The 21,930-nt window shown below is 42.6% G+C and overlaps 1 long non-coding RNA gene across 2 annotated transcripts; it reads right to left on the bottom strand.

Moving 5' to 3' along the window:
* Nucleotides 1-971: 971 nt before the first annotated feature.
* Nucleotides 972-2,737, bottom strand: LOC127918374 (uncharacterized). Of its 2 annotated transcripts, none has more exons than XR_008099788.1 (3): nucleotides 2,671-2,737; nucleotides 1,969-2,022; nucleotides 972-1,752 (listed from the first exon to the last, which is right to left on the bottom strand). It is a non-coding gene; the product is annotated as an uncharacterized LOC127918374 (long non-coding RNA). The 2 variants fall into 2 exon arrangements; XR_008099789.1 differs by lacking the exon at nucleotides 972-1,752 and adding an exon at nucleotides 1,801-1,860.
* Nucleotides 2,738-21,930: the final 19,193 nt, after the last annotated feature.

Here is a 21,930-nt window from a genome sequence, read left to right on the forward strand (position 1 = left end):
CAATGTGCTGTGTGGCTCCTTACTCAATGTGCTGTGTGGCTCCTTACTCAATGTGCTGTGTGGCTCCTTACTCAATGTGCTGTGTGGCTCCTTACTCAATGTGCTGTGTGGCTCCTTACTCAATGTGCTGTGTGGCGCCATACCGCTGTGTGGAAAACCAATCGATATAAAAAAGGCATGGTAACTAGGTGACGGATCCACCTTGAAAAAGGTTAGGTCTCTTAAAAATACAAAATCACCTGATTACCACACATCACTCTGTAAAAAATAGACCCAGAGGGTTAATCCATAATCTGTACTTGGCCGCTGTGAGGAGGTCAAACACATTCTTATTATATTAAATCCATTTATAGAGAGGCATAAGGCAATAAGGCCTAGCACTGCAGCAGATACACCGAGTGCCAAGGAGAGGAGAGGGATGAGGAGGACGGAGGGAGGAGGACGGAGAGAAGATATCCTATCAGTCAGGGATAATGTGTTTTCGAGGTGTCTCAGACCAGATTCAAATGAAGAAGTGACCTGATTCACTTCTGGTATTTCCAGCTGGATGTTCAAGAGACCAACCTGAGTAAATATGTCTTAACTGTGAACGATTAGAGCCAGCCTACTGTGGCTGGCCACTTTACCCTGCCTTCATGTATATATCTACCTCTCCCTCCCTCCCCCTCTCCCTCTCTCTCCCTCCCCCCTCTCCCCTCCCACTCTCTCTCTCCCCTCTTCTCTCTCCTCTCTCTCCTCTCTCTCTCTCTCTCTCTCTCTCTCTCTCTCTCTCCCTCTCTCCCTCCCCCTCCCCCCCCCCTCCCTCTCTCTCTCTCCCCTCTCCCTCTCTCTCTCTCCCCCTCTCTCTCTCCATCCCCCTCCCCCTCTCCCCTCCCCCTCTCCCTCTCCCTCTCTCTCCCTCCCCCTCTCCCTCTCTCTCCCTCCCCCCTCTCCTCTCTTCCTCAGGTACCCCATACCTGTGTATGTTGATCTGGTACTTCATGTATATATCTACCTCAAGTACCCCATACCTGTGTATGTTGATCTGGTACTTCATGTATATATCTACCTCAGGTACCCCATACCTGTGTATGTTGATCTGGTACTTCATGTATATATCTACCTCAAGTACCCCATACCTGTGTATGTTGATCTGGTACTTCATGTATATATCTACCTCAAGTACCCCATACCTGTGTATGTTGATCTGGTACTTCATGTATATATCTACCTCAAGTACCCCATACCTGTGTATGTTGATCTGGTACTTCATGTATATATCTACCTCAAGTACCCCATACCTGTGTATGTTGATCTGGTACTTCATGTATATATCTACCTCAGGTATCCCATACCTGTGTATGTTGATCTGGTACTTCATGTATATATCTACCTCAAGTACCCCATACCTGTGTACGTTGATCTGGTACTTCATGTATATATCTACCTCAAGTACCCCATACCTGTGTATGTTGATCTGGTACTTCATGTATATATCTACCTCAAGTACCCCGTACCTGTGTACGTTGATCTGGTACTTCATGTATATATATCTACCTCAAATACCCCATACCTGTGTATGTTGATCTAGTACTTCATGTATATATCTACCTCAAGTACCCCATACCTGTGTACGTTGATCTGGTACTTCATGTATATATCTACCTCAAGTACCCCATACCTGTGTACATTGATCTAGTACTTTATGTATATATCTACCTCAGGTACCCCATACCTGTGTATGTTGATCTAGTACTTTATGTATATATCTACCTCAAGTATCCCATACCTGAGTATGTTGATCTAGTACTTCATGTATATATCTACCTCAAGTACCCCATACCTGTGTATGTTGATCTAGTACTTTATGTATATATCTACCTCAAGTATCCCATACCTGTGTATGTTGATCTAGTACTTTATGTATATATCTACCTCAAGTATCCCATACCTGTGTATGTTGATCTAGTACTTCATGTATATATCTACCTCAAGTATCCCATACCTGTGTATGTTGATCTAGTACTTCATGTATATATCTACCTCAAGTACCCCATACCTGTGTATGTTGATCTAGTACTTTATGTATATATCTACCTCAAGTATCCCATACCTGTGTATGTTGATCTAGTACTTTATGTATATATCTACCTCAAGTATCCCATACCTGTGTATGTTGATCTAGTACTTCATGTATATATCTACCTCAAGTATCCCATACCTGTGTATGTTGATCTGGTACTTCATGTATATATCTACCTCAAGTACCCCATACCTGTGTACGTTGATCTGGTACTTCATGTATATATCTACCTCAAGTATCCCATACCTGTGTATGTTGATCTGGTACTTCATGTATATATCTACCTCAGGTACCCCGTACCTGTGTACGTTGATCTGGTACTTCATGTATATATCTACCTCAGGTACCCCATACCTGTGTATGTTGATCTGGTACTTCATGTATATATCTACCTCAGGTACCCCATACCTGTGTACGTTGATCTGGTACTTCATGTATATATCTACCTCAGGTACCCCATACCTGTGTATGTTGATCTGGTACTTCATGTATATATCTACCTCAGGTACCCCGTACCTGTGTACGTTGATCTGGTACTTCATGTATATATCTACCTCAGGTACCCCATACCTGTGTATGTTGATCTAGTACTTTATGTATATATCTACCTCAAGTACCCCATACCTGTGTACGTTGATCTGGTACTTCATGTATATATCTACCTCAAGTACCCCATACCTGTGTATGTTGATCTAGTACTTCATGTATATATCTACCTCAGGTATCCCATACCTGTGTATATTGATCTAGTACTTCATGTATATATCTACCTCAAGTACCCCATACCTGTGTACGTTGATCTAGTACTTTATGTATATATCTACCTCAAGTACCCCATACCTGTGTATGTTGATCTGGTACTTCATGTATATATCTACCTCAAGTACCCCATACCTGTGTACGTTGATCTAGTACTTCATGTATATATCTACCTCAAGTATCCCATACCTGTGTATGTTGATCTGGTACTTCATGTATATATCTACCTCAGGTACCCCATACCTGTGTACATTGATCTGGTACTTCAGGTATATATCTACCTCAAGTACCCCATACCTGTGTACGTTGATCTAGTACTTCATGTATATATCTACCTCAGGTACCCCATACCTGTGTATGTTGATCTGGTACTTCATGTATATATCTACCTCAAGTACCCCATACCTGTGTATATTGATCTGGTACTTCATGTATATATCTACCTCAAGTACCCCATACCTGTGTATGTTGATCTGGTACTTCATGTATATATCTACCTCAGGTACCCCATACCTGTGTACATTGATCTGGTACTTCAGGTATATATCTACCTCAAGTACCCCATACCTGTGTACGTTGATCTAGTACTTCATGTATATATCTACCTCAAGTACCCCATACCTGTGTATGTTGATCTGGTACTTCATGTATATATCTACCTCAGGTACCCCATACCTGTGTACATTGATCTGGTACTTCAGGTATATATCTACCTCAAGTACCCCATACCTGTGTACATTGATCTGGTACTTCATGTATATATCTACCTCAAGTACCCCATACCTGTGTATATTGATCTGGTACTTCATGTATATATCTACCTCAAGTATCCCATACCTGTGTATGTTGATCTGGTACTTCATGTATATATCTACCTCAGGTACCCCATACCTGTGTACATTGATCTGGTACTTCAGGTATATATCTACCTCAAGTACCCCATACCTGTGTACGTTGATCTAGTACTTCATGTATATATCTACCTCAAGTACCCCATACCTGTGTATGTTGATCTAGTACTTCATGTATATATCTACCTCAGGTATCCCATACCTGTGTATGTTGATCTAGTACTTCATGTATATATCTACCTCAAGTACCCCATACCTGTGTATGTTGATCTAGTACTTCATGTATATATCTACCTCAAGTACCCCATACCTGTGTATGTTGATCTGGTACTTCATGTATATATCTACCTCAAGTACCCCATACCTGTGTATGTTGATCTGGTACTTCATGTATATATCTACCTCAAGTACCCCATACCTGTGTATGTTGATCTGGTACTTCATGTATATATCTACCTCAGGTACCCCATACCTGTGTACATTGATCTGGTACTTCAGGTATATATCTACCTCAAGTACCCCATACCTGTGTACGTTGATCTGGTACTTCATGTATATATCAGGTACCCCATACCTGTACATTGATCTGGTACTTCAGGTATATATCTACCTCAAGTACCCCATACCTGTGTATGTTGATCTGGTACTTCATGTATATATCTACCTCAGGTATCCCATACCTGTGTATGTTGATCTGGTACTTCATGTATATATCTACCTCAAGTATCCCATACCTGTGTATGTTGATCTGGTACTTCATGTATATATCTACCTCAGGTACCCCATACCTGTGTATGTTGATCTGGTACTTCATGTATATATCTACCTCAGGTACCCCATACCTGTGTACGTTGATCTGGTACTTCAGGTATATATCTACCTCAAGTACCCCATACCTGTGTATGTTGATCTGGTACTTCATGTATATATCTACCTCAGGTACCCCATACCTGTGTATGTTGATCTGGTACTTCATGTATATATCTACCTCAGGTACCCCATACCTGTGTACGTTGATCTGGTACTTCAGGTATATATCTACCTCAGGTACCCCATACCTGTGTATGTTGATCTGGTACTTCAGGTATATATCTACCTCAGGTACCCCATACCTGTGTATGTTGATCTGGTACTTCAGGTATATATCTACCTCAGGTACCCCATACCTGTGTACGTTGATCTGGTACTTCAGGTATATATCTACCTCAGGTACCCCATACCTGTGTATGTTGATCTGGTACTTCAGGTATATATCTACCTCAAGTACCCCATACCTGTGTACGTTGATCTGGTACTTCATGTATTGAGCTCCATTCTCCTCTATTTATTCCTCTGGTGTTAGTTGCATTGTTTTAAAAATTACAAAAAATGTCACCCCACCGGCATCTTTAGGAAAGGTTTGTAATCAAGCAGTTCACTATCAAGACGACACCGGTTGAATTCGGCACATTTGATAAGTAACATTTGATTTGATGAACAGACAACAGTATTATATGGAACCAATCTCACTGCTTGACAGTACATGGATATTTCAACTATCCTGTAGTCATGGAAACACAAACTATATCCTGTAGTCATGGAAACACAAACTATATCCTGTAGTATGGAAACACAAACTATATCCTGTAGTCATGGAAACACAAACTATATCCTGTAGTATGGAAACACAAACTATATCCTGTAGTCATGGAAACACAAACTATATCCTGTAGTCATGGAAACACAAACGATATCCTGTAGTCATGGAAACACAAACTATATCATGTAGTCATGGAAACACAAACTATATCCTGTAGTCATGGAAACACAAACTATATCATGTAGTCATGGAAACACAAACTATATCCTGTAGTCATGGAAACACAAACTATATCCTGTAGTATGGAAACACAAACTATATAGTATGGAAACACAAACTCTATCCTGTAGTCATGGAAACACAAACTATATCTTGTAGTCATGGAAACACAAATTATATCCTGTAGTATGGAAACACAAACTATATCCTGTAGTATGGAAACACAAACTCTATCCTGTAGTCATGGAAACACAAACTCTATCCTGTAGTATGGAAACACAAACTATATCCTGTAGTCATGGAAACACAAACTCTATCCTGTAGTATGGAAACACAAACTCTATCCTGTAGTCATGGAAACACAAACTATATCCTGTAGTATGGAAACACAAACTCTATCCTGTAGTCATGGAAACACAAACTATATCCTAGTATGGTCTATCCTGTAGTCATGGAAACACAAACTATATCCTGTAGTCATGGAAACACAAAACTATATCTATATCCTGTAGTCATGGAAACACAAACTATATCCTGTAGTCATGGAAACACAAAAACTGTATATCTATATCATGTAGTCATGGAAACACAAACTATATCCTGTAGTCATGGAAACACAAACTATATCATGTAGTCATGGAAACACAAACTATATCCTGTAGTCATGGAAACACAAACTATATCCTGTAGTCATGGAAACACAAACTATATCCTGTAGTCATGGAAACACAAACTATATCCTGTAGTATGGAAACACAAACTATATCCTGTAGTCATGGAAACACAAACTATATCTTGTAGTCATGGAAACACAAATTATATCCTGTAGTATGGAAACACAAACTATATCCTGTAGTCATGGAAACACAAACTATATCCTGTAGTATGGAAACACAAACTATATCCTGTAGTATGGAAACACAAACTCTATCCTGTAGTCATGGAAACACAAACTCTATCCTGTATATCCTGTAGTATGGAAACACAAACTATATCCTGTAGTCATGGAAACACAAACTATATCCTGTAGTCATGGAAACACAAACTATATCCTGTAGTCATGGAAACACAAACTATATCCTGTAGTCATGGAAACACAAACTATATCCTGTAGTCATGGAAACACAAACTATATCCTGTAGTCATGGAAACACAAACTATATCCTGTAGTCATGGAAACACAAACTATATCCTGTAGTATGGAAACACAAACTATATCCTGTAGTCATGGAAACACAAACTATATCCTGTAGTATGGAAACACAAACTATATCCAGTATGGAAACACAAACTCTATGCTGTAGTCATGGAAACACAAACTATATCTGTAGTCATGGAAACACAAACTATATCCTGTAGTATGGAAACACAAACTATATCCTGTAGTATGGAAACACAAACTCTATCCTGTAGTCATGGAAACACAAACTCTATCCTGTAGTATGGAAACACAAACTATATCCTGTAGTCATGGAAACACAAACTCTATCCTGTAGTATGGAAACACAAATCTATCCTGTAGTCATGGAAACACAAACTATATCCTGTAGTATGGAAACACAAACTATATCCTGTAGTCATGGAAACACAAACTATATCCTGTAGTCATGGAAACACAAACTATATCCTGTAGTCATGGAAACACAAACTATATCCTGTAGTCATGGAAACACAAACTCTATCCTGTAGTATGGAAACACAAACTATATCCTGTAGTCATGGAAACACAAACTATATCCTGTAGTCATTGAAACACAAATTATAACATGGAAACAAACTATATCATGTAGTCATGGAAACACAAAATATCCTGTAGTCATGGAAACACATACTATATCCTGTAGTCATGGAAACACAAACTATATCATGTAATCATGGAAACACACACTATATCCTGTAGTCATGGAAACACAAACTATATCCTGTAGTCATGGAAACAAACTATATAATGTAGTCATGGAAACACAAACTATATCCTGTAGTCATGGAAACACAAACTATATCATGTAGTCATGGAAACACAAACTATATCCTGTAGTCATGGAAACACAAACTATATCCTGTAGTATGGAAACACAAAGTATATCCTGTAGTCATGGAAACAAACTATATCCTGTAGTCATGGAAACACAAACTATATCCTGTAGTATGGAAACACAAACTATATCCTGTAGTCATGGAAACACAAACTATATCCTGTAGTATGGAAACACAAACTATATCCTGTAGTATGGAAACACAAACTCTATCCTGTAGTCATGGAAACACAAACTCTATCCTGTAGTATGGGTACACAAACTATATCCTGTAGTCATGGAAACACAAACTCTATCCTGTAGTATGGAAACATAAACTATATCCTGTAGTCATGGAAACACAAACTCTATCCTGTAGTCATGGAAACACAAACTCTATCCTGTAGTCATGGAAACACAAACTATATCCTGTAGTCATGGAAACACAAACTCTATCCTGTAGTCATGGAAACACAAACTCTATCCTGTAGTCATGGAAACACAAACTATATCCTGTAGTATGGAAACACAAACTCTATCCTGTAGTATGGAAGGAAACACAAATTATATCCTGTAGTATGGAAACACAAACTATATCCTGTAGTATGGAAACACAAACTCTATCCTGTAGTCATGGAAACACAAACTCTATCCTGTAGTATGGAAACACAAACTATATCCTGTAGTCATGGAAACACAAACTATATCCTGTAGTATGGAAACACAAACTATATCCTGTAGTCATGGAAACACAAACTATATCCTGTAGTCATGGAAACACAAACGATATCCTGTAGTCATGGAAACACAAACTATATCATGTAGTCATGGAAACACAAACTATATCCTGTAGTCATGGAAACACAAACTATATCATGTAGTCATGGAAACACAAACTATATCCTGTAGTCATGGAAACACAAACTATATCCTGTAGTATGGAAACACAAACTATATCCTGTAGTATGGAAACACAAACTATATCCTGTAGTATGGAAACACAAACTCTATGCTGTAGTCATGGAAACACAAACTATATCTTGTAGTCATGGAAACACAAATTATATCCTGTAGTATGGAAACACAAACTATATCCTGTAGTATGGAAACACAAACTCTATCCTGTAGTCATGGAAACACAAACTCTATCCTGTAGTATGGAAACACAAACTCTATCCTGTAGTCATGGAAACACAAACTCTATCCTGTAGTATGGAAACACAAACTCTATCCTGTAGTCATGGAAACACAAACTATATCCTGTAGTATGGAAACACAAACTCTATCCTGTAGTCATGGAAACACAAACTATATCCTGTAGTATGGAAACACAAACTCTATCCTGTAGTCATGGAAACACAAACTATATCCTGTAGTCATGGAAACACAAACTCTATCCTGTAGTATGGAAACACAAACTATATCCTGTAGTCATGGAAACACAAACTATATCCTGTAGTCATTGAAACACAAATTATATCCTGTAGTCATGGAAACAAACTATATCATGTAGTCATGGAAACACAAACTATATCCTGTAGTCATGGAAACACATACTATATCCTGTAGTCATGGAAACACAAACTATATCATGTAATCATGGAAACACACACTATATCCTGTAGTCATGGAAACACAAACTATATCCTGTAGTCATGGAAACAAACTATATAATGTAGTCATGGAAACACAAACTATATCCTGTAGTCATGGAAACACAAACTATATCATGTAGTCATGGAAACACAAACTATATCCTGTAGTCATGGAAACACAAACTATATCCTGTAGTATGGAAACACAAAGTATATCCTGTAGTCATGGAAACAAACTATATCCTGTAGTCATGGAAACACAAACTATATCCTGTAGTATGGAAACACAAACTATATCCTGTAGTCATGGAAACACAAACTATATCCTGTAGTATGGAAACACAAACTATATCCTGTAGTATGGAAACACAAACTCTATCCTGTAGTCATGGAAACACAAACTCTATCCTGTAGTATGGGTACACAAACTATATCCTGTAGTCATGGAAACACAAACTCTATCCTGTAGTATGGAAACATAAACTATATCCTGTAGTCATGGAAACACAAACTCTATCCTGTAGTCATGGAAACACAAACTCTATCCTGTAGTCATGGAAACACAAACTATATCCTGTAGTCATGGAAACACAAACTCTATCCTGTAGTCATGGAAACACAAACTCTATCCTGTAGTCATGGAAACACAAACTATATCCTGTAGTATGGAAACACAAACTCTATCCTGTAGTATGGAAGGAAACACAAACTCTATCCTGTAGTCATGGAAACACAAACTATATCCTGTAGTATGGAAACACAAACTCTATCCTGTAGTCATGGAAACACAAACTCTATCCTGTAGTATGGAAACACAAACTATATCCTGTAGTCATGGAAACACAAACTATATCCTGTAGTATGGAAACACAAACTATATCCTGTAGTCATGGAAACACAAACTATATCCTGTAGTCATGGAAACACAAACGATATCCTGTAGTCATGGAAACACAAACTATATCATGTAGTCATGGAAACACAAACTATATCCTGTAGTCATGAAAACACAAACTATATCATGTAGTCATGGAAACACAAACTATATCCTGTAGTCATGGAAACACAAACTATATCCTGTAGTATGGAAACACAAACTATATCCTGTAGTATGGAAACACAAACTATATCCTGTAGTATGGAAACACAAACTCTATGCTGTAGTCATGGAAACACAAACTATATCTTGTAGTCATGGAAACACAAATTATATCCTGTAGTATGGAAACACAAACTATATCCTGTAGTATGGAAACACAAACTCTATCCTGTAGTCATGGAAACACAAACTCTATCCTGTAGTATGGAAACACAAACTATATCCTGTAGTCATGGAAACACAAACTCTATCCTGTAGTATGGAAACACAAACTCTATCCTGTAGTCATGGAAACACAAACTATATCCTGTAGTATGGAAACACAAACTCTATCCTGTAGTCATGGAAACACAAACTATATCCTGTAGTATGGAAACACAAACTCTATCCTGTAGTCATGGAAACACAAACTATATCCTGTAGTCATGGAAACACAAACTCTATCCTGTAGTATGGAAACACAAACTATATCCTGTAGTCATGGAAACACAAACTATATCCTGTAGTCATTGAAACACAAATTATATCCTGTAGTCATGGAAACAAACTATATCATGTAGTCATGGAAACACAAACTATATCCTGTAGTCATGGAAACACAAACTCTATCCTGTAGTATGGAAACACAAACTATATCCTGTAGTCATGGAAACACAAACTATATCCTGTAGTCATTGAAACACAAATTATATCCTGTAGTCATGGAAACAAACTATATCATGTAGTCATGGAAACACAAACTATATCCTGTAGTCATGGAAACACATACTATATCCTGTAGTCATGGAAACACAAACTATATCATGTAATCATGGAAACACACACTATATCCTGTAGTCATGGAAACACAAACTATATCCTGTAGTCATGGAAACAAACTATATAATGTAGTCATGGAAACACAAACTATATCCTGTAGTCATGGAAACACAAACTATATCATGTAGTCATGGAAACACAAACTATATCCTGTAGTCATGGAAACACAAACTATATCCTGTAGTATGGAAACACAAAGTATATCCTGTAGTCATGGAAACAAACTATATCCTGTAGTCATGGAAACACAAACTATATCCTGTAGTATGGAAACACAAACTATATCCTGTAGTCATGGAAACACAAACTATATCCTGTAGTATGGAAACACAAACTCTATCCTGTAGTCATGGAAACACAAACTATATCCTGTAGTCATGGAAACACAAACTCTATCCTGTAGTATGGAAACACAAACTATATCCTGTAGTCATGGAAACACAAACTATATCCTGTAGTCATTGAAACACAAATTATATCCTGTAGTCATGGAAACAAACTATATCATGTAGTCATGGAAACACAAACTATATCCTGTAGTCATGGAAACACAAACTCTATCCTGTAGTATGGAAACACAAACTATATCCTGTAGTCATGGAAACACAAACTATATCCTGTAGTCATTGAAACACAAATTATATCCTGTAGTCATGGAAACAAACTATATCATGTAGTCATGGAAACACAAACTATATCCTGTAGTCATGGAAACACATACTATATCCTGTAGTCATGGAAACACAAACTATATCATGTAATCATGGAAACACACACTATATCCTGTAGTCATGGAAACACAAACTATATCCTGTAGTCATGGAAACAAACTATATAATGTAGTCATGGAAACACAAACTATATCCTGTAGTCATGGAAACACAAACTATATCATGTAGTCATGGAAACACAAACTATATCCTGTAGTCATGGAAACACAAACTATATCCTGTAGTATGGAAACACAAAGTATATCCTGTAGTCATGGAAACAAACTATATCCTGTAGTCATGGAAACACAAACTATATCCTGTAGTATGGAAACACAAACTATATCCTGTAGTCATGGAAACACAAACTATATCCTGTAGTATGGAAACACAAACTATATCCTGTAGTATGGAAACACAAACTCTATCCTGTAGTCATGGAAACACAAACTCTATCCTGTAGTATGGGTACACAAACTATATCCTGTAGTCATGGAAACACAAACTCTATCCTGTAGTATGGAAACATAAACTATATCCTGTAGTCATGGAAACACAAACTCTATCCTGTAGTCATGGAAACACAAACTCTATCCTGTAGTCATGGAAACACAAACTATATCCTGTAGTCATGGAAACACAAACTCTATCCTGTAGTCATGGAAACACAAACTCTATCCTGTAGTCATGGAAACACAAACTATATCCTGTAGTATGGAAACACAAACTCTATCCTGTAGTATGGAAGGAAACACAAACTCTATCCTGTAGTCATGGAAACACAAACTATATCCTGTAGTATGGAAACACAAACTCTATCCTGTAGTCATGGAAACACAAACTCTATCCTGTAGTATGGAAACACAAACTATATCCTGTAGTCATGGAAACACAAACTATATCCTGTAGTATGGAAACACAAACTATATCCTGTAGTCATGGAAACACAAACTATATCCTGTAGTCATGGAAACACAAACGATATCCTGTAGTCATGGAAACACAAACTATATCATGTAGTCATGGAAACACAAACTATATCCTGTAGTCATGGAAACACAAACTATATCATGTAGTCATGGAAACACAAACTATATCCTGTAGTCATGGAAACACAAACTATATCCTGTAGTATGGAAACACAAACTATATCCTGTAGTATGGAAACACAAACTATATCCTGTAGTATGGAAACACAAACTCTATCCTGTAGTCATGGAAACACAAACTATATCTTGTAGTCATGGAAACACAAATTATATCCTGTAGTATGGAAACACAAACTATATCCTGTAGTATGGAAACACAAACTCTATCCTGTAGTCATGGAAACACAAACTCTATCCTGTAGTATGGAAACACAAACTATATCCTGTAGTCATGGAAACACAAACTCTATCCTGTAGTATGGAAACACAAACTCTATCCTGTAGTCATGGAAACACAAACTATATCCTGTAGTATGGAAACACAAACTCTATCCTGTAGTCATGGAAACACAAACTATATCCTGTAGTATGGAAACACAAACTCTATCCTGTAGTCATGGAAACACAAACTATATCCTGTAGTCATGGAAACACAAACTCTATCCTGTAGTATGGAAACACAAACTATATCCTGTAGTCATGGAAACACAAACTATATCCTGTAGTCATGGAAACACAAATTATATCCTGTAGTCATGGAAACAAACTATATCATGTAGTCATGGAAACACAAACTATATCCTGTAGTCATGGAAACACATACTATATCCTGTAGTCATGGAAACACAAACTATATCATGTAGTCATGGAAACACACACTATATCCTGTAGTCATGGAAACACAAACTATATCCTGTAGTCATGGAAACAAACTATATAATGTAGTCATGGAAACACAAACTATATCCTGTAGTCATGGAAACACAAACTATATCATGTAGTCATGGAAACACAAACTATATCCTGTAGTCATGGAAACACAAACTATATCCTGTAGTATGGAAACACAAAGTATATCCTGTAGTCATGGAAACAAACTATATCCTGTAGTCATGGAAACACAAACTATATCCTGTAGTATGGAAACACAAACTATATCCTGTAGTCATGGAAACACAAACTATATCCTGTAGTATGGAAACACAAACTATATCCTGTAGTATGGAAACACAAACTCTATCCTGTAGTCATGGAAACACAAACTCTATCCTGTAGTATGGGTACACAAACTATATCCTGTAGTCATGGAAACACAAACTCTATCCTGTAGTATGGAAACATAAACTATATCCTGTAGTCATGGAAACACAAACTCTATCCTGTAGTCATGGAAACACAAACTCTATCCTGTAGTCATGGAAACACAAACTATATCCTGTAGTCATGGAAACACAAACTCTATCCTGTAGTCATGGAAACACAAACTCTATCCTGTAGTCATGGAAACACAAACTATATCCTGTAGTATGGAAACACAAACTCTATCCTGTAGTATGGAAGGAAACACAAACTCTATCCTGTAGTCATGGAAACACAAACTCTATCCTGTAGTCATGGAAACACAAACTCTATCCTGTAGTATGGAAACACAAACTCTATCCTGTAGTATGGAAACACAAACTATATCCTGTAGTCATGGAAACACAAACTATATCCTGTAGTCATGGAAACACAAACTATATCCTGTAGTATGGAAACACAAACTCTATCCTGTAGTATGGAAACACAAACTCTATCCTGTAGTCATGGAAACACAAACTCTATCCTGTAGTATGGAAACACAAACTCGATCCTGTAGTCATGGAAACACAAACTATATATAACTATATAAACTATATCCTGTATGTCCTGTATTTTGCTATAGTGTTTCCCTCCTGAGCCTGACTATCGTTCATGTCGTGTACCACACACCTGCTGGCCTAGGTTCTCAAAGAGTCCATTGATGAGGCCTGGAAACCAGTCAACCTCCCACTGTGTTCTCTCTTCCTGTCACGAGCTGTTCAATTAACCTGTGGTGCTCCTGCTAAAAATCCTGTGGTTCTGTGACACACAATCTGAACCATGTCGGCCCTACATTACTCTAAAGAGCTGAGTACTCTCTGTCTTCACTACAGTCTGTGGGTTCAATCAGGAAACACTGTACGTGGGCCTATCTGTAGATAAAACCCCAACATTGACATTAGTCATCGAAGATAAACTTTAAAAAGTGGCAATAATCTACAACAATTCACAGGAAAAAAGTGAAGCGTTTGAACATATTACTCCTGCCTCTCCCTCTCTCTCGCAGAGTGTTGTTGCCCACCCACATAACATATAGAGCTCACTACATACTATATCTAGAAAGTTGTGTCAGCAAGTTTATTTCCTCTCCTCTCATCCACCTCTGGTTATCCTGACACTGGGGGGGTGTATGGTATGGAGGGTGGGCTAGCTACCTCACAGACCAGACCAGACCTGACCCTGAGGGGATGTATGGTATGGAAGGTGGGCTATCTACCTCACTGACCAGACCTGACCTGACCCTGGGGGGATGTATGGTATGGAAGGTGGGCTAGCTACCTCACAGACCAGAGACCTGACCCTGGGGGATGTATGGTATGGAAGGTGGGCTAGCTACCTCACTGACCAGACCTGACCCTGAGGGGATGTATGGTATGGAAGGTGGGCTATCTACCTCACTGACCAGACCTGACCCTGAGGGGATGTATGCTATGGAGGGTGGGCTAGCTACCTCACTGACCAGACCTGACCCTGAGGGGATGTATGGTATGGAAGGTGGGCTATCTACCTCACTGACCAGACCTGACCCTGAGGGGATGTATGGTATGGAAGGTGGGCTAGCTACCTCACTGACCAGACCTGACCCTGAGGGGATGTATGGTATGGAGGGTGGGCTATCTACCTCACTGACCAGACCTGACCCTGAGGGGATGTATGGTATGGAAGGTGGGCTATCTACCTCACAGACCAGACCCTGAGGGGATGTATGGTATGGAGGGTGGGCTAGCTACCTCACAGACCAGACCCTGAGGGGATGTATGGTATGGAGGGTGGGCTAGCTACCTCACTGACCAGACCTGACCCTGAGGGGATGTATGGTATGGAAGGTGGGCTAGCTACCTCACTGACCAGACCTGACCCTGAGGGGATGTATGCTATGGAGGGTGGGCTAGCTACCTCACAGACCAGACCCTGAGGGGATGTATGGTATGGAAGGTGGGCTAGCTACCTCACTGACCAGACCTGACCCTGAGGGGATGTATGCTATGGAGGGTGGGCTAGCTACCTCACAGACCTGACCCTGAGGGGGATGTATGGTATGGAGGGTGGGCTAGCTACCTCACAGACCTGACCCTGAGGGGATGTATGGTATGGAAGGTGGGCTAGCTACCTCACAGACCAGACCTGACCCTGAGGGGATGTATGGTATGGAGGGTGGGCTAGCTACCTCACAGACCAGACCTGACCCTGGGGGATGTATGGTATGGAAGGTGGGCTAGCTACCTCACAGACCTGACCTGACCCTGAGGGGATGTATGGTATGGAGGGTGGGCTAGCTACCTCGCAGACCTGACCCTGAGGGGATGTATGGTATGGAGGGTGGGCTAGCTACCTCACAGACCAGACCTGACCTGACCCTGAGGGGATGTGTGGTATGGAAGGTGGGCTAGCTACCTCACTGACCAGACCCTGAGGGGATGTATGGTATGGAAGGTGGGCTAGCTACCTCACAGACCAGACCTGACCATGAGGGGATGTGTGGTATGGAAGGTGGGCTAGTCTCAACCTCTCTCCTCTCTAACCCTCAGTCTCTCTTCTCTCCTCTCTAACCCTCAGTCTCAACCTCTCTCCTCTCTAACCCTCAGTCTCTCTTCTCTCCTCTCTAACCCTCAATCTCAACCTCTCTCCTCTCTAACCCTCAGTCTCTCTTCTATCCTCTCTAACCCTCAGTCTCAACCTCTCTCCTCTCTAACCCTCAGTCTCTCTTCTCTCCTCTCTAACCCTCAGTCTCAACCTCTCTCCTCTATAACCCTCAGTCTCTCTCCTCTCTAACCGTCAGTCTCAACCTCTCCTCTCTAACCCTCAGTCTCAACCTCTCTCCTCTCTAACCCTCAGTCTCTCTTCTCTCCTCTCTAACCCTCAGTCTCAACCTCTCTCCTCTCTAACCCTCAGTCTCTCTTCTCTCCTCTCTAACCCTCAATCTCAACCTCTCTCCTCCTTAACCCTCAGTCTCTCTTCTCTCCTCTCTAACCCTCAGTCTCAACCTCTCTCCTCTCTAACCCTCAGTCTCTCTTCTCTCCTCTCTAACCCTCAATCTCAACCTCTCTCCTCTCTAACCCTCAGTCTCTCTTCTATCCTCTCTAACCCTCAGTCTCAACCTCTCTCCTCTCTAACCCTCAGTCTCTCTTCTCTCCTCTCTAACCCTCAGTCTCAACCTCTCTCCTCTATAACCCTCAGTCTCTCTCCTCTCTAACCGTCAGTCTCAACCTCTCCTCTCTAACCCTCAGTCTCAACCTCTCTCCTCTCTAACCCTCAGTCTCTCTTCTCTCCTCTCTAACCCTCAGTCTCAACCTCTCTCCTCTCTAACCCTCAGTCTCTCTTCTCTCCTCTCTAACCCTCAATCTCAACCTCTCTCCTCTCTAACCCTCAGTCTCTCTTCTCTCCTCTCTAACCCTCAGTCTCAACCTCTCTCCTCTCTAACCCTCAGTCTCTCTTCTCTCCTCTCTAACCCTCAGTCTCAACCTCTCTCCTCTCTAACCCTCAGTCTCTCTCCTCTCTAACCGTCAGTCTCAACCTCTCCTCTCTAACCCTCAGTCTCAACCTCTCCTCTCTAACCCTCATTCTCAACCTCTCCTCTCTAACCCTCAGTCTCAACCTCTCCTCTCTTACCCTCAGTCTCAACCTCTCCTCTCTAACCCTCAGTCTCAACCTCTCCTCGCTAACCCTCAGTCTCAACCTCTCTCCTCTCTATAACTCTCAGTCTCAACCTCTCCTCTCTAACCCTCAGTCTCAACCTCTCTCCTCTCTCACCCTCAGTCTCAACCTCTCTCCTCTCTAACCCTCAGTCTCAACCTCTCCTCTCTAACCCTCAGTCTCAACCTCTCTCCTCTCACTAACCCTCAATCTCAACCTCTCTCCTCTCTAACCCTCAGTCTCAACCTCTCCTCTCTAACCCTCAGTCTCAACCTCTCTCCTCTCTATAACCCTCAGTCTCAACCTCTCTCCTCTCTAACCCTCAGTCTCAACCTCTCTCCTCTCTATAACCCTCAGTCTCAACCTCTCCTCTCTAACCCTCAGTCTCAACCTCTCTCCTCTCTAACCCTCAGTCTCTCCTCTCTCGAACCCTCAGTCTCAACCTCTGCTCTATAACCCTCAGTCTCAACCTCTCTCCTCTCTCTAACCCTCAGTCTCAACCTCTCCTCTCTATAACCCTCAGTCTTAACCTCTCCTCTCTATAACCCTCAGCCTCAACTCTCTCCTCTCTAACCCTCAGTCTCAACCTCTCCTCTCTAACCCTCAGTCTCAACCTCTCCTCTCTAACCCTCAGTCTCAACCTCTCTCCTCTCGAACCCTCAGTCTCAACCTCTCTCCTCTCTAACCCTCAGCCTCAACTCTCTCCTCTCTAACACCTCAGTCTCAACCTCTCTCCTCTCTAACCCTCAGTCTCAACCTCTCCTCTCTAACCCTCAGTCTCAACCTCTCTCCTCTCACTATCCCTCAGTCTCAACCTCTCCTCTCTATAACCCTCAGTCTTAACCTCTCCTCTCTATAACCCTCAGCCTCAACTCTCTCCTCTCTAACCCTCAGTCTCAACCTCTCCTCTCTAACCCTCAGCCTCAACTCTCTCCTCTCTAACACCTCAGTCTCAACCTCTCTCCTCTCTAACCCTCAGTCTCAACCTCTCCTCTCTAACCCTCAGTCTCAACCTCTCTCTTCTCACTATCCCTCAGTCTCAACCTCTCTCCTCTCTAACCCTCAGTCTCAACCTCTCTCCTCTCTATAACCGCCGTGACCAAAGCTGACAGCAGAAAAAAAAGTCCAGGAATCCCTAAAAGCTTTTTTCTACAAACATCAAACACATCGCCAACAGAATAGCATGTGCCACCCACACACATTTGACCTGTGGCATGTCTGGCGGTAAGGGGGGGGTTGAGGTATTTTGATTAAAAGTCCCCCATTAAATCAAGTGTAAACATTTGACCAAATACTTAAAGGGTTCCTGCCAACCGACCGGGGGGAGATCTGCTTGACCGACCTTTTATCTGGAGGGAAAAAGCTGCTCTGTGTTTGAAGTTGGTGGTCAAGGAAAACAGCTGGGTGCCATCCATCTTAATGCTGCTCTTTACTGGCTGGTTGACTGGCTGACTGGGTGACTGCCTGGGTGACTCTCTGGCTTCCTGGCTGGTTGACTGACTGACTGGCTGACTGGGTGACTGGCAAACTGGCAGACTGACTGGCTGGATGTGTGATTGGTTGACTGTCTGGTTGACTGGCTGACTGGCTAGGTGACTGGCTGACTGGGTGACTGGCTGGCTGGTTGACTGGCTGACTGGTTGGGTGACTGGGTGACTGCCTGGTTGACTCTCTGGCTTCCTGGCTGGGTGACTTACTGGCTTCCTGGCTGGTTGACTGGCTGACTGGCTGGCTGGGTGACTGGCAGACTGGCAGACTGACTGGGTGGATGTGTGATTGGTTGACTGTCTGGGTGACTGGCTGACTGGATGGGTGATTGGCCGTGTGGCTGACTGGCTGGCTGGGTGACTGGCAGACTGGCTGACTGGATAGGTGATTGGCTGTGTGACTGGCTTGCTGGGTGACTTGCTGGCTGGATGTGTATGTGAATGGTTGGCTTGGTGACTGGGTGACTGGCTGGCTGGCTGGCTGACTGGTTGGATGGGTGATTTCTGGGTGGATGGGTGATTGGCTGGCTGGCTGGCTGGCTGAGTGGCTGACTGACTGACTGGCTGGCTGGATGACTGGGTGACTGGATGACTGGCTGAGTGACTGGCTGACTGGATGACTGGCTGAGTGACTGATTGACTGCAGTGGGAAGACAGTGCAGGAAACTACGTTTGTAACACAGGATGGGACGAAATGCTAGTGCCTGGAAATACAATTTAAAGTTGGCAGACTGGCTGACTGGCTGACTGGCTGGCTGACTGGCAAACTGGCTGGCTGGCAGACTGGCTAGCAGATTGGCTGGGTGACTGGCTGGCAGACTGGCTTGCTGTGTGTCTGGCAGACTGACTGGCTGGCTGATTGGCTGGGTGACTGGTTAGCTGAGTGACTGTCTGGCTGGCAGACTGGCTGGCTGGCTGACTGGTTGATTGGCTGGGTGACTGGCAGATTCCCTGTGTGACTGGCTGATTGGCTGGCTGGCTGGCTGGCAGACTGGGTGACTGACTGGGTGACTGACTGGGTGACTGACTGGCTGGGTGACTGGCAGATTGGCAGGCTGAGTGACTGGCTGACTGACTGGGTTCGTGAGCAGTGGGCCACCCAGGAAGACGCTGTAGGAAACTGTGTCTGTAACCCAGCAGTGGATTATAGGCTGTAGATGAAGAGAGGAGAGGAAGGGTGGGGGGGCTGTTCAGCTGTGACTAATTAAAACACAGGCTACCTCGCTCTCTCTTTTTCTCTCTCTCTCTTTCTCTCTCACTCCCACTCTCTCTCTCTTTCCCTCCCCCCCTTCCTCCGTCCCTCCCTCTCTCTCTCTCTCTCTCTCTCTCTCTCTCTCTCTCTCTCTCTCTCTCTCTCTCTCTCTCTTTCTCTCTCCCCTCTCTCTCTTTCCCTCCCTTCCCCTCCCTCTCTCTCTCTCTCTCTCTCTCTCTCTCTCTCTCTCTCTCTCTCTCTCTCTCTCTCTCTCTCTCTCTCTCTTTCTCTCTCTCTTTCTCTCTCACTCCCCTCTCTCTCTTTCCCTCTCCTCCTCCGTCCCTCCCTCCCCCTCTAAAAAACACATGGCCTCACAATTCCCCTGGTTAACTATAGTAGTGTTTACTGAAACTACTCCTGTCTTCCTTCTGCTCCTGGTTAGTAGCATAGTGGTCCGTTTTATAGAGGAGGAAGGGAGGGAGAGAGAGAGAGAGAGAGGGGGGGGGATGGAGGAAGGGAGGGAAAGAGAGACAGTGGGAGTGAGGGAGAGAGAGACAAAGAGGGAGAGAGAGAGGGAGAGAGAGACAAAGAGGGAGAGAGAGAGAGAGTGAGAGAGAGAGAGAGAGAGAGAGAGAGAGAGAGAGAGAGAGAGAGAGAGAGAGAGAGAGAGAGAGAGGAAAGAGAGAGGAGAGAGAGGGAGGGAGGGAGGAGGGAGGGAGGAGGGAGGGAGGGAGGGAGGGAGGGGGAGGGAGGGAGGGAGGGAGGGAGGGAGGGAGGAGGGGGATTTGAAATACCTTTATTAGCCCAATAATTAATCACTTGAGCACATTCTTCACTTCCTTGTAACATTACTACTACAACGTTCCAACCAAGCTCTCACCAGCCCCAACAGCACAGCTCTATGGTCCGTACACCACACATCCTGCATCTCCTGCTTCCTGGTCTTCCCACAGCCCTTTTTCACCTGCCCCAACAAGTATTTACCTAAACACAGGGGTGGACTGGCCATCCATTCCGGGCAAATGCCAGATGGGCTGGCCCAGTGGGCCTGTCTAGCTTCAGGAAAATGTGCTTATATGGCTAATAATGGGTGCTCGTTTTAAAATGTAAAAAAAACACATTTGAATTTGTTGTATTTGTGGGGGAGGGGTACAGGTATATTATACATTTCAAACTATAAGTTAAAGAAATATGTAGCGGATCCGCTCAGAATAATATAAAAACAGTAAGAAAAAGATACAGAGTAAAGAAACAAAAAGAAATGGGTCTTCACCCCCAACCTCCCATCCCATCCCCCAACTCCACCCCCAAACTCCCATCCCATCCCCCAAACTCCCATCCATCCCCCAAACTCCCCCAAACTCCCATCCCATCCCCCAACTCCACCCCCAACCTCCCATCCCATCCCCCAACTCCACCCCCAACCTCCCATCCCATCCCCCAACTCCACCCCCAACCTCCCATCCCATCCCATCCCCCAACCCCACCCCCAACCTCCCATCCCATCCCCCAACTCCACCCCCAACCTCCCATCCCATCCCCCAACTCCACCCCCAACCTCCAATCCCATCCCCCAACTCCACTTGGCCAACATGACTCCACCCCCAATCCCTCCCATCCCATCCCCCAACTCCACCCCC

Source organism: Oncorhynchus keta, unplaced genomic scaffold (genome assembly GCF_023373465.1).
Source record: "Oncorhynchus keta strain PuntledgeMale-10-30-2019 unplaced genomic scaffold, Oket_V2 Un_contig_1403_pilon_pilon, whole genome shotgun sequence".
Classification (NCBI taxonomy): Eukaryota; Metazoa; Chordata; class Actinopteri; order Salmoniformes; family Salmonidae; genus Oncorhynchus; species Oncorhynchus keta.